Source organism: Gracilinanus agilis, chromosome 1, assembly GCF_016433145.1.
Source record: "Gracilinanus agilis isolate LMUSP501 chromosome 1, AgileGrace, whole genome shotgun sequence".
In the NCBI taxonomy this organism is placed as follows: Eukaryota; Metazoa; Chordata; class Mammalia; order Didelphimorphia; family Didelphidae; genus Gracilinanus; species Gracilinanus agilis.
In genome coordinates this window covers 194,404,726-194,419,041 of record NC_058130.1, presented here as the reverse complement: position 1 = coordinate 194,419,041, position 14,316 = coordinate 194,404,726, and the positions used below count along the sequence as shown (strand labels likewise).

At 37.5% G+C, this 14,316-nt stretch overlaps 1 protein-coding gene across 1 annotated transcript in view; it reads right to left on the bottom strand.

The window, feature by feature from the left end:
- The window catches only part of C1H9orf85 (chromosome 1 C9orf85 homolog), an 82,732-nt gene that overhangs the window by 21,435 nt on the left and 46,981 nt on the right, over nucleotides 1–14,316 (bottom strand). The window lies entirely within an intron of this gene.

Here is a 14,316-nt window from a genome sequence, read left to right as displayed (position 1 = left end):
TCGCAATTGAGTTTCTATGTATGCCTTGTCAAGTATTTTATACTCTTTGAAGTTATTTTAGATGGAATGTCTCTGACTCTTCCTGTTGGGTTTAATTGGTAATATATAGAAATGCTGATGATTTGTGTAAGTTTATTTTCTATCCTGCAACTTTCTTGAAGTTGTTCATTATTTCAACTATTTTTTAGTTGAATTGGGTTCCCTTAAGTATACCATTACACCATCTGCAAAAAGTGAAAGTTTTGTTTCCTTGTTTCCTATGTTTATTCCTTCTACTTTGTCTCACTTCTATAGCCAGCATTTCCAATACAATATTGAATAATAATAGTGATAGTAGACATTTTTGCTTCACTGTGGATCTTAATGGAAAGGCTTCTAGTTTATCCTGAATACAGATAATGCTTGCTTTTGGTTTTAGATAGATACTACTATTATTTTTTTAATCTCTATTCCTATGCCATCTAGTATTTTTAATAGACATGGATATTATATTTTGGCAAAAACTATTTTTTCTGTACCTGTTGATATGATCATATACTTTTTGTTGTTTTTGTTATTGATTCTAAGTATTTTCTAATATTCTAATGGAACAGATGAAGTAACTATATTTGAGACTATTTCACAAAGTAAATACAAGTGTTTGTTACAATGGGTTCCCATGAACCTCTCTCTTTATGATGATGTTAGAGAATGATTTATGAGGTAAAAATCAGATCCAGTCTTATTTCCATTCTCTTTAAAGCTGTCCCTTTGTGACATGACATCCATTTGTTCAGCTGATAGAAGTCATGAAATTTCTAAAGCTGGAAGAAATCATAGAGATCATCCAGTCTAAGCACTTTATTTTGGATAACAGATTTACTTTGTAGGCCATTTATTGTTCTTGCTACACCAAAATGTACTTTGAAATCATATTAATCACAACCATTACTCAATAGACAAAATTATAATGAATGGACTTTCTAAACATTTAGTATTATTTTTTTTACATCAGTAAAAGCTAGCATTTGTAGAGCCTATTGGGCTCTTAGAGTTTGCAAATCACTGTAAGTTGTCTCATTTTAGTCATACCAAAACACAGACACATACACAAAACCAACACAGTAACTTTGTCTGACAACATGTATACTTTCTGTTCTAGTGGTCCCCTTCTCTGAAACATTTTCTTTTATAATAGCTAATGTTTATATTTAAGGTTCCCAAAGCAATTTATATGATTTCATTTGATCCTCACAACAATCCTATGAAGTAGGCCCCTTATTATTAAGATTAAAACTGATATAGATGGATATTAAAAGAAGTATTAATATTTTAACTAAGGCCATATTGGTAAAATAAAGATGATCACATACCTGCTAAGATCTAACTCAAGTTGCCCACCATACCTTTTGCCCACCTGGTTCCCTTGTACCAAAGAGCCTGCCTCTAATGACCTCAGGAGTCTTATACTGTTCTTTTACGTAATCACACTTCCTGTCTACCTGCATTACAAGAGGAATCATGGGAAATGTAGTTTCCAAGTCCTCTAAATGTTCACAGGAAGTTTGTCATATATCTAAATATTTAAAACTCAAACGAACCCCAAATAACCCTCAATGGAACCCCAAAATTCCAAATAACACATTCCCCCCAGAGATCCAGCGAAAAGACTGGTCTTTCTCAATGGACCTTGTAAACATAGTCAACTTCTAAATTACAGGAATTTGGGGATAAAAGAAAAGAGGATAAAAATTAGCCGCACTGACAAAAAGCCAATTCCTGTGTGATTCCCATGTGTATCCCTGTATTTTCCTCAGGGGGAATGTAAAGTTGTTCTCCTCTGGGGGGGGACTATATTATTTCTATGAATTTGGACTTGAATTTGACCCCAATTTAGAACAGAAGACTACCTCCCAGAATCCAGAAGGTGCCATGAAGATGCCTGCAGAGACCCCACACTGCACCAGAAGAGCCAGAGTGAATTTTGAGATATGGCAAATTTGAACTTGGTGGGGTTGAATGTATTTATTTTGAATGGACCCTTTTATGCCAGAAAGGGGACTGCCCCCAAATGGCTTTTGTCAATGTACCAAACATTGGTTTTGTTCTTTCTCCCTTTTATTTCTCTTTTATCTCTGAATTATTGTAAACTTTAATTTGATTATGTTTTCAAGATCCATTGGGGAGACTGGTCTCCCAAAGGATCACAGGGGGGAATTTGTAAAGTTGAAAAGATCTTGTACCCTTTTAAACTACATTACTCAAACTCCCTTTCACCATACCCATAATTCCTTAGGCCATTTCCTATTGGTTGTTGGTTTTCCTGGGAAGTTGGTAAGGTGTGTTTTGGTGTGGTCATGGTGGCTTTTGGGAGAGGAGAAGGCGTGGTAAAGGGTGAGTTGGGACTCTTTCCCTGGGCTTTTAATAAATCCTTATAAATATCATACTTTGGAGGCATTGAATATTAATTTTAAAACTTGCATTATTCTTGTTTTACAGATAATAAACTGAGACTAAGAGAGATTAGTTGGCCAGGTCATAGTTAATGAGAAAGTGAAATGGAATTTGAACTCAGGTCTTCCCCACTCCAAATCCCGGGTGCTCTATGAATGAGGAAAGTAAACTGTTTGGTGTTCTAACCTAGCACATGTGATAATTAGATTAAATCTACACTGCCCATCTTTAGATTTAATCACCAAAGGTGAGAGCACCTCCAATTTTGGGAGGTTCGTAACCTATGTGTGCTAGAGTGGTTGACAAATCAGAATCAACTGATTGCCCCCTAGGCAGTCCTATGAGAAGTGTCTATTGTGATTGGACACGAAAATTAGGAGGGAGGCACAGGAAGTGACACATAAGTAACCCCTTTAAAAGGAGAAGGTCCTCAGCCAGCTGAAGTCTTCTGGTGAAGAGGGCTGCGAGTGAAGGAGCTCTTCGGAGTCTTCTAGTTTTCCTGGATCGTGGAGGAGTGCTGGCTGGAACGCTGAGACCTTAAGTGAGACTGCTTTCAATATCTTCTTTAGAAGTCCACTTGGTGAGTTTAAAGACTGAATCTTCCTGAACTCTTAAGGAACTTCCCTTTAACAGACTCTGTAAATGAAGCTTTGCTTCATTCACTCCCTGGCCTCTGGCCCTCTGACTCTCAGCTGAGAGTTAATTAGATCTACCTGGATTAATTAGAGGATCGAAGTAATTTACCTACTGTGTTAGATTCTTATTTCCTCATTTCCTCTCTCTCCTCTCAACTATAAATAAACTTCCATAAAAGTCAATTTTGACTTGAGATTATTCTTAATTGAGGATTGATAATTGTTCAATCCTCTGGTGACCACCATCTAATATATTGATATCTGAAAAAAACCCTCTTCTCCCCTTACACACATAAGGACTTTAGAGAGAGGCCCCATGGTTGCTTTTCCTTTCCAGGTTTCAGTGTCCAGCCCTGGCATCATAGGCAATACTATAGCTGACTAGTACCTGCTTTTCTTCTATCTCATATTTACCCTTGCAGTAGAACTGCATAATGTTATAACAGAGTCAAGGAATATAAGAGCTGGAGTTTAAGGAATCAAACAGTTGGTAACCAGAAGACTATAACCTCCCTGAGGGCAAAGATTTTTGTTTTTTGTCTTTAGAGCCACAGGGCCCAGAAGGTATCTGATCATAGCAGAAGTTTAATAAGTATTTGTCAACTGAACTGAATCTAATTCAATCCTTTCATCTTACAGAAGAAAAAACCAAGGCCCAGAGATGCAAAGTGAGTGATCAACTTGCCCAAGGTCATGTAGCTGAGACAGCAGTAATAGTGGTAGTAGTAGTAGGAATGGTGCTGATAATAATAATAGTAGCAATTATTCTCATCACCATTTACATAATGCTCTAAAGTCTGCAACATGTTTTACATACACTGTCTTATTTGATCTTCATACAACCTAGGAATTAAGTACTATTATCTTTATTTTACAAATGAGGAAAATGTGGCAGACAGAGGTTAAGTGACTTGTCCAGGGTCACACAGCTAGTAAGTGTCTGAAGATTGGATTTGATTCAAAATCCAGCACTCTAATTACTGTGCTGCATTGCTGGCTATTGGGGTTAAAATGTAGATATCCCAATTCTCAGTCCAGTTTCTACTATACCATATTTTACCTTTGCTGTCAGGAGATTAAAAGGTTCTTCCATATTCTATTTACCAGCCCTAATGTCTCTCCTTAGTTCCAATCCTGTATTTTCAATTGCCTCTTTGACACCTTGAATTTTTTTATAGCTATCTTAAACTCAACATGTCTAAAACTGAACTTTTATTTTAATCCTCAAGCCTTCTCCTCTCCCCACCTTTTCTATTACTGTCAATTTTGCCACCATGATCCTAATCACCCAAGATGCCAACTTCCATGCTATCCTCATTTCTTTTCTCTTTCAAAATACTTCCCACATATGCCATCTTCTCTCTTTTGGAAACTGCCACTACCTTGGTGCAGGCACTTATCATTTCATACTATTGCAATAGTCTGCTTGTTAGTCTCCCTGTTTCAAGGCTCAGCCACAGTCCATTCTCCATTTAGCTATCTAATGCATAGGTCTGACATGCTGCCTCCCGATTCAATAAACTCTACCAGCTCCCTATTAACTGCATTTTCATATATAAAAATCTCATCTGACCCTTTACAAACTGAGGACCCTTCCTATCTTTCCTGTTTTCTTACACATTACTCCTTTCCATGTACTCTGGGATCTATTTATACAGGCCTCTCTTGGCTGTTTCTCACAAAAGACATTCAATATCTTGACTTTATTGTTACTGGCTGTCCCCCATGCTGGGAATGCTCTCCTTTCTCATCTACCTCCTGGCTTTATTTAAGTTCCAACTAAATTTCCATCTTCTCTGAAAAGCCTTTCCTGATACCTCTTTATGCTAGTGCCTTCTGTCCATGACTATCTCTAATTTATCTTGTTTATAACTTGCTGGTATATAATTGCTTGCATGCTGTCTCCTCCAATAAGGAGTGAGCTCTTTGAGAGCAGGGACTATCTTTTGCATTTCTTTGTATCTGTAGTGCTTAGCATGCATTTGGCATACAGTAAGACTTTAATTCATGCTGATTGGCTTGATTACAGGTTTAGCACTGTTAATCAGAGCACAGAAAAAATAAATTATACTAATTGAAAAGATAGGAAAATTAATGGAAGACTTATTTAGCTTTATATTTGCCAACTATACTTCCATAACTTCTCACCAGGATTGAGTAATGGGGTAGAATTTGAAAATATTGCACCACTCTTTTAATTAGTTCATACATTCTGAGTGAGGATGGGGGCAAGAGAGAGTCCTCTTTTGATGTACATAATGAGCTAACAGATGAGAGCATGCCTTGAACCACAAACAAACCAGAGAGAAAAATCCAATTCCAAGTATTTCTGCCTGATTTGTCAATTGATTCAGGTTCAAAAATGACTGAATGGTAAGCAGTGTCACATGCTACAGGCAAGTTAGGTGGTTATGAGTGGCCTTAGAGAAACTAGCCCATGACACTTCTACCTCCTCAGGCCCCACTCCCAACTTACTATGTGTAATTTACTTCAGTCTTCTAGGTTTTAAAGTGATCTTTAATGTGACCATGCAAAAAGGAATGGTGGTGATAACATTTTTCTTGGTCATGCTTTTCTGCTCTTACTGGAAACCACCAGTCATATAAGCTACCTTTTCTTTTATGGTTAACCAAGCAAACAAAAAAAAACCACATCTGAAGGACTTAGGTACCTCTCTGATGATTAAATAATCTTTCAACAGGCAAGAAAAATGAATGCTAATTGACTAAAGTAGAGAAAGGAAAATTCGCGCACTAAAGCATCTCATTTTCAACAATGGACAATGACTCACAGTAACAAAAATTTAACTTCATTAAATATTAATTAGTTTTATGTTTTAAATGATGCTTCATGATAGCTAATGGAAATATTTTAGCTTTCTTGAATGACTGAGAACATAATATTGATGCTATACTAAACCCTTACCGTGAATTTATATACTTAGAAGGAAAGCATTAAAGTAGTCATGTCCCCAGAGAGTAACTTATTCAGTATTATCAGGAAACAAAATATAGTGTCATAATCTCCAAATCTATTGATGTTACAAATGAATTTCTGAGCTAATTAGGACTATAGAAACACTACTTAAACTGAAATTGCTCTTAATTTATTCTAGATTCTCATTATGCCCTATACTTATTCAGATAAAAAAATTAAACAAAATAAGTTGTTTACCTTACCTTCCATCTTAGTATCAATATCGTGTATTGGTTCCAAGGCAGAAGAGTGGTAAGGGCTAGGCAAATGGCGGATAAGTGACTTGCCCGGAGTCACACCAACAAGAAAGTGTTTGAGGCCTAATTTGAACCCAGGACCTACCATCTATTGGCCTAGCTCTCAATGCACTGAGCCACCTAACTGCCTCTAGCACAATAATTTAAAAAAAAAAAATCCTGATCTTCTATCTTGGAATCAATACTCAGTTCCAAAGCAGAAGAATAGTAAAAGCTAGACAACTGAGGTCAAGTGACTTGCCCAGGGTCACACAACTAGTACATTAAGCTTTTAAACATTTAAAACACACATATTTTAACATAAACATTTTAAACAATGTAAAACATAAACATTTTAGGGACAGCTGGGTAGTTCAGTGGATTGAGAGTTAGGCCTAGAGATGGGAGGTTCTAGGTTCAAATCTGGCCTCAGACACTTCCCAGCTGTGTGACCTTGGGCAAGTCACTTGGTCCCCATTGCCTACCCTTACCACTCTTCTGCCTTGGAGCCAATACACAGAAGTTAAGGGTTTTAAAAAAACATAAACATTTTAAACATTTTTTTAACAATAAGCTAACAAGGCAATTGCCACAATTATTACCTTAAAATAAAGGTTTTCTTTTCTTTTTTAAACCCTTACCTTCCATCTTAGAATCAATACTATGCATTGGTTCTAAAGCATTAGAGTGGGTAAGGGCTAGGCAATGGGAGTTAAGTGACTTGCCCAGGGTCACACAGCTAGAATGTGTCTGAGGTCACATTTGAACCCAGGACCTCCCATCTCTAGGCCTGACTCTCAATCCACTGAGCCACCTAGTTGACTTTAAAGAATTTTTTAAAAAAAGTCCTGTCATTCAGATTCGATAAAAACTTTGCTATCTAGATCTGGATCACAAGGGAGATGTGAACTTGAACAGTAGCAAATCTCTAGGAGGAGGAAGCAGAGCAAAAGAGAAAGAGAGTTCAAATGGGTGGGGAAGCTGGAAGTCTGACACAGATTGTACTGATTCTCAATTAAGAAACAGGCTATAGAACAAACAAGAGTTAAGAATGGATGAAGTTCAGTCTTGCTGCCCTGCCAGAGAGAGGCCCAGGAAATGAAGTGATCTGTCACTTGGCTCTGTAGAAAAGATATCTTTAACTGGTACAGTTTATACAGCAATACACTTTACCACAATGTAGCAGCACTGCTGGGAGCAAGGGCCTGAATCATTACACTGGAGAGCAGATGGGGGAAGAGATCAAGAAAGAACTAAATATCAAATTCTAATTTTCAAAGATTTACTAATTAGCAAAAATCTTCCTGATTAAAAAGTTTCATTAATAAGTCTGTCTATTGCCTACAGAAGACAATAATGAGACAATGACTTCATCAATATGAGCAGGCACTCACTCAAAAAGCACAAATTTCAATTCATCAATACTTCTTCACAATATTCTTATCCGTGTCCTTCCATAAAGGTTCCACAGAAAAATCTGCCAAATGTGCTGGAGGGCATCCTCTGGGTTATAAAAATAATTGTAGATACAGATACAACATTCGGGCCATCTATCTTTTATGCTTTTATCTTGCTACGTGACTGGGCCACTCTAGTCACATCTGCCCTTGAAAAACTTAATTTATGCAAAAGTCCACTTCTATCTACTACATGTCTTTTAATTACATATGGGTCACATGCAACTTTAACTCTCCTGAGGCCTCAGTGTTTAAAAATTCAGAAGCAGATGGCACCACAGAAAATACAGGTTATATAGTATTATGCTGTTTCTGAACTGCATTCAGTCTGCTTTCCTCTTCTCATTCAATCTGGGGCCCATGTCATGGTCTACCTGTAGTGACTGTCCAAGACACAGACTAATAAAGGGCTGCCCGGCCAACTCTATACCATAAATTTAGCAATATGTAGGCTTTATGTACCAGGTTTGACTCTTGACCACTATTTTTAATGGCTGTGGATTGCACTGAGGAAACGATGTATTCTGAAGCTTGATGTAACATAACACACTAACAGTGCAATGTCATCAACAAACAGAAGCATTTAGAGGAACTCGTGTTCTACAAGAAATCTCTCCTTTATTTGGAATTCCACTCAGACATCCTCTATCAAGGTGGTAAACATTTTTAGTCAATTCTTGTTTCATATCTAACTTGATACCGATTCTCAGAGGATTGCTTACTAAATTGGCTCTCTGAGTATACCTCTTAAGGAATATATGCATAGCTAATTTAAACAGCAGGTGAAATTAACTTTGCCCAAACATTTTGAAATCAATTGTATTGTTTATAACTCTTAGTCGACAATATGACAATGAAACTGTAATCTATTTAATCACTTTTTGATTTTCATTAAAACTACCCTCAAAATTGTTATAGACTAGGAGTTTGTAAACTTGTTTCTAAACATTTTGAAAACTATTTCAAGACAATTGGTTTCTTATTATAATCATATTTATTTTACTTTATACATTTAAAAATATTATTCAGAGAAAAGGTACATAAATTTGAACAAAGATGAGAAATTAGGTAAAAGCTATTAGTTATGTCACTTTCTCATAAAAACTGGGTATTAAGTTATTATGAGTCCAAATGCAGTAATTCCACTGTTATCAATGACAACAGATCATTACAAAGAAGTTAGCAATTCTGTCCCATTTTGTGTCTATTTGTTTTATTCTTTTGAAATACTACCTATACTTCAATCTCAGCCCCTAAATTGTCATTTAACTAACTGTTTTATGCATAATTCTCATTCCCCTAACCCCCATCCTTCTCTACAACATTTTTTTTTTAAAATCCTTACTTTCCATCTTGGAATCAATACTGTGTATTGGTTCCAAGGCAGAAGAGTGGTAAGGGTAGGCAACGGGAGTTAAGTGACTTGCCCAGGGTCACACAGCTGGGAAGTGTCTGAGGCCAGATTTGAACCCAGGCCTCTAGGCCGGGCTCTCAATCCACTGAGCTATCCAGCTGCCCCCTCTACAACATTTTTAAAAGAACATGAGCTTTGCTAAACCATCTTTGCGTTTGGCTACCATGTCTCTTGGCAAGGAATGATCAAGTGTTTCATGGCTAGGGCAGCTGCCAAGGTCTTCTGGCCTCTTCAGTATGTTGCCTGCTTTACAATCAGTTGATTTTTACTAAGAAATGCTGAAAATCAATGATTATTTTTTATCCACTGCCCATTTTAAGAGTCTCACAGATTTTTTTTCCCACACAAGTCAGGTTTGAGATGCAGTTCATTGCAGTGTCTTCAGTTTATTCTTCTAATTTGCTATTGATTTTAACCTTTGCTCAACTAATCAATATGACAGGCTAGAAACAAATGATTCTGAAATGGCTCCTACATTAGTAAACATTCATTCTCTCTTTGTTTAGATATATTCAGTTTTATTTTTTGTCATGATCAATACTTACCATATTCACTATCTTCCAAATTATTGAAAAAATTACTTGATAAATTGGTCTTCAAGGAAGCACTTCTGGTGCTGAGGTATATAGCTTCTGAGTAATTTAAATGCTTTTGGTGTCTTTCATTTTCTTTTACTCAAATCCTGTTCTCTGAAATATTCTTCACTAATTCCCTTAAGCCTTCACAGGGAGGATGAATGACCATAAGACATATACTGACTTGGTTTGGAGCAGAGATATCAAGCATGGGGACTTGCTACATTCACCGATGCCCTTGCTGTCAAACCACATTAAAATGTAATTGAAGGGGGGCAGCTGGGTAGCTCAGTGGAGTGAGAGTCAGGCCTAGAGACAGGAGGGCCTAGGTTCAAACCTGGCCTCAGCCACTTCCCAGCTGTGTGACCCTGGGCAAGTCACTTGACCCCCATTGCCCACCCTTACCAATCTTCCACCTATGAGACAATACACCAAAGTACAAGGGTTTAAAAAAAAATGTAATTGAAGGGATAGCTAGGTGACTCAGTGGATTGAGAGCCAAGCTTAGAAATGGGAAATCCTGGGTTCAAATCTGGCCCCAGACACTTCCTAGCTGTGTGTCAGTCAAGTCACTTAACTCTCATTGCCTTAGAACCAACACACAGATTCTAAGACAGAAGGTGACAGTTCAAAAAAAAATTTTTTTTAATATAATCGAGACATATTTAACGAAATAAAAATACAAAAGAACCAAAACAATATTCACATGTGGTTTTCTAAGTCAATATATGGCCTATGAGGATATTTATGTATGATTTAATGACCCCTGTTCCTCTTTGAGTTTGACACCACTATTTCAGAGAATCCTGTCATATTCTTCATAAAGATTTTCTACTTTTTCATGCTCTGCAATAGTATCTAAGCCAAATTCAAGAAGGTCTATTTGCTTTTATTCCTTATAAGCATGGCAAAGCAAGTATTTCAAATATTCCAGGAAGTGATGTTTCTTGTTGCCCTGGGGAGCATAAATGAAATCAACGCCATCAATTCATTTATTTTTCTGAGAACCTGTGACACATCCTTACATTTAGATGTAACTGTTTCATATCTTCTTGCATCATTTACAAAAACAATGTTAATCTGAGTATGACTTTTCAAGTTTGTGTATCCCCAGAGTTGAGCACAGTGTCTGATACACAGCATATTTAATAAATAATTACATGATAGAATTGAAGTAGTTCAGTTTCTCCAGTCATCCAAAACAGGGGCTGCTGAAGAGAGGCTGTAGAATGACCCTAAGAAGTATCTGATCAAGATGGATGGGAAGACAGTTTGCACCCGGCCTTATATATCATTTCCAATTATGGGTTTTTCTTTTAACACAACACCCCTCCCCCCACTACGCTTCTCCCTCTGGCCCCTCCCACAATGAGCCTTCCCACCACAGGTTGCCTACACAACTGAAAAGAAGTGGGGAAATCATTCAACCATTCTGACTAATCAACTGTCCTGGTCTTCCCTGCTACTAGACAATACTACTATCCCTCCCTTACCAAGTCATTATCCCACTCTCCACAGCAGCTCTTCCAAACCTTTTCATCCCTCCCCCCACTTTCTCGGCTGAGAAGCCTGCCTCCTATTTTATAGAATTAATTGAGGCCAGGACTTCCCTCTTTCTTCCTCTTTCTCATCTCCTGTCCTTCAGGAGCCTTCTGCCACGTTCTCTTTCCTTTACCTGTTTCACATGATGAAACAGCTCTATTTCCTTTCCAAAGTGAACCCCACTACTTGTTCAAGTGATCCCATTTCATCCCACCTCCTTCAGCAGATTGCCCTCTGTCATCCCGTTCTTTTCAAACTCTGTTTACTGGCTCATTTCCTATTGTCTACAAAATATGCCCGTGTCTTCCTATCTTGAAAAAATTTCTGACTTAATACGCCCATCCCTGCTAACTACAGTCCTACTGCCCTTTGGAGAAAAACTCTTTGATAAGGCTATGCCAACTTTCTTTCCTCTCACTTCTTACAATCTGGTTTTTGATCTTATCATTATTCAACAGAAATTGCTCTTTCCAAAGTTACTAATGATCTCTTAGTTGCCAAATTCAATGTTTTTTTTTTTTCTCAGTCCTCTTTCTCCTTGACCACTCTGCAGCTGCTGATCATTCTCTCCTCCTTGATACTCTCTTCTCTTGGTTTTTAAGACACCACAACACCACCTTCTGGTTTTCCTCCTACTTATACAACAGCTCTCTGTTGTCTCCTTTGCTGGGTCCCCCTCCAGATTATGCCCTCCAACCACAGGTGTCCCTCAGGGTTCTGTACTGGCCCCTCTTCTCTTGTCCCTCTCTACTACTTCATTTGTTATTCTCATCAGCTCCAGATTTAATTACCAGCTTTATGCTGATGATTTTCAAATTTACCTTTGCTCACCTAATTTCTCTGCTGACCTCCAATCTGACATCTCCAACTACTTTTCATTCATCTCAAACTGGAATTCTGTAGATATCTTAAACTCAATATATCCAGAACAGAACCCATGAACCTTCCCCCCAAACCCTCCCTGCCTCTTACTTTCTCATTTATGTTGAGGGCACTCTGGTCCTCCCCATTCCTCAGGCTCTTAACACCAGAATCACCCAAGATCCATTACTATCCCACCCCCCCCCCCAGCCCCCAGCCATATCCAAGTTGTTGGCAAGGCCTGTCAATTTCAGGCGACATCTCTTGAACTCCCCATTCTCTCCTCTGACACTGCCCTTCATTCCTGCAATAGCTCGCTGCTGGGTCAGCCTACCACAAGCCTCTCCCACTCCAATCCATTCTTTACTCAGTCACTAACATGGTTTTTGTAAAGTACAGATCCTATCATGTCACTCCTCTCTCAATAAACGCCAGTCATTCTCTACTGCTTTCAAGAGCAAAAACGGTCTGTGGTATTCAAAGCCCTTCATATCCCAGCCCCTTCCTACATTTCTATCTTCTTGTACCTGCTTTCCCATACATACTCTTTAGTCCAGTGACACTGGCCTCTTTGCTGGTCCACAAACAAGATGCTTCAACTGTTAGCTCTGGGCATTTTCTCTGACTGTCTTTAATGTTGGGAATGTTCTATTTACTTCTTACTGATCTCCCTGGCTTCCTTTAAGTCTCAACTAAAATCCTACCTTCTATAAAGGAAGACTTCCTAACACCTCTTAATTCCAGTACTTTGCTTCTTTTAATCATTTCTTTTACTTATCCTGTATATAGATTGTGTTGTATATATTTGTTTGCATGTTATCTCTCACTATAAGCTTCCTGAGGGCAGGGACTACCTTCTGCTTTCTTCTGAATCTCCAGAGTTTAGCACAGTGCCTGGTACATTAAATCAAATAAAAATAAAGGAGCTTAATGTTTGCTGATTGATAGATCGAGTGGCTAATCCAACATGGATCCAGTAAGGCAATTGTAAACAAACAAACAAAAAACACTTAGACATACACTGGCCTCAATTATTGTGATTATCCTCGTAAGTGAACTAACTTTACCCAGACTTTCCCTTTCCAATCCACAGCTATCAAGTCCACATCAGACTATGACCCTTCACTGCTCAAGAAGCTCTAGTAGCTCATTATTGCCTCTAGGGTAAAATGCAAACTTCTCTTTTTGGCTTTGAAAGCCCTTTGCAACTAGGTTCCAGCTTTCTTTTCCAGATCTATTACACAGGCTCATGCAAGTTATTAATCACTAATTTAAAGCATTCCTTTCTCTTCCTTTTCAATTCTATCCTAAGTCAACTCCACAAATTGAACTAAATCAGATATTTATTTTTAAAATAGTTTTGCTGATTAGTGTTGATAATTTTCAGTGATTAGACACATCACCTCTTTTTAGTGACTTGATGGGGAAAGAACTTACAAAAATAGTAGAAAAAATGTTATTTCATGAAAAAGGTAAAAATAGAAACATGTAATGTTTTTGTTGAAGAGAACAGAGAATATCATTGTCTTCCTAAGTGATGAAGCACCACTTAAGAAACTTAAGACACCATATTTTTTTTCTTGACTAGCTTTTGGCAAGCATTAAAACCTATGGGGCCATGGAATGGTGCCAATTATGCATGGCTATGTTGCCTCTCAAAAGAAACAGGGAAAGGAAAAAAAAAAAAAGAAAAGGTTGTTCAGCAGCCAAATAGTAACATGGGAGAGGAATGCTCTAAGTTTCACAGGAGTCTGAACAATACTCTTTCATTCCTTAAGAAATGTTACTATAAAATGCTAGCTCTCCCCCTCTTAAGACTTCCTCTGATTTCTGCTTTTTATCACATCATGAAAATGAACACTTAGGAGGCAGAATATGATTGGGTGAAAAGCAGTAGTCAAAATCTTGACTAACAGTTAGCTTTGGTCCTCAAGAAAAATGAAACATTAAACAAGTGAAAGTATATATATATACTTAGTCTTGAGATATGCTTATTATTGAGATAAACTCAGTTTAAAATTTCAACTACCACCCCCAATGAAATTTAAATACAATTTATGAGCAATTAGGTAAGGAAAATCATTCTAAATATCAAAATGATTTCTATTTCCATCAGTATATTTAATATTTATGTTTCAAATCATTTAAAGTATTGTTCAACTCTAATAGTATGTAGGAAAAACTAA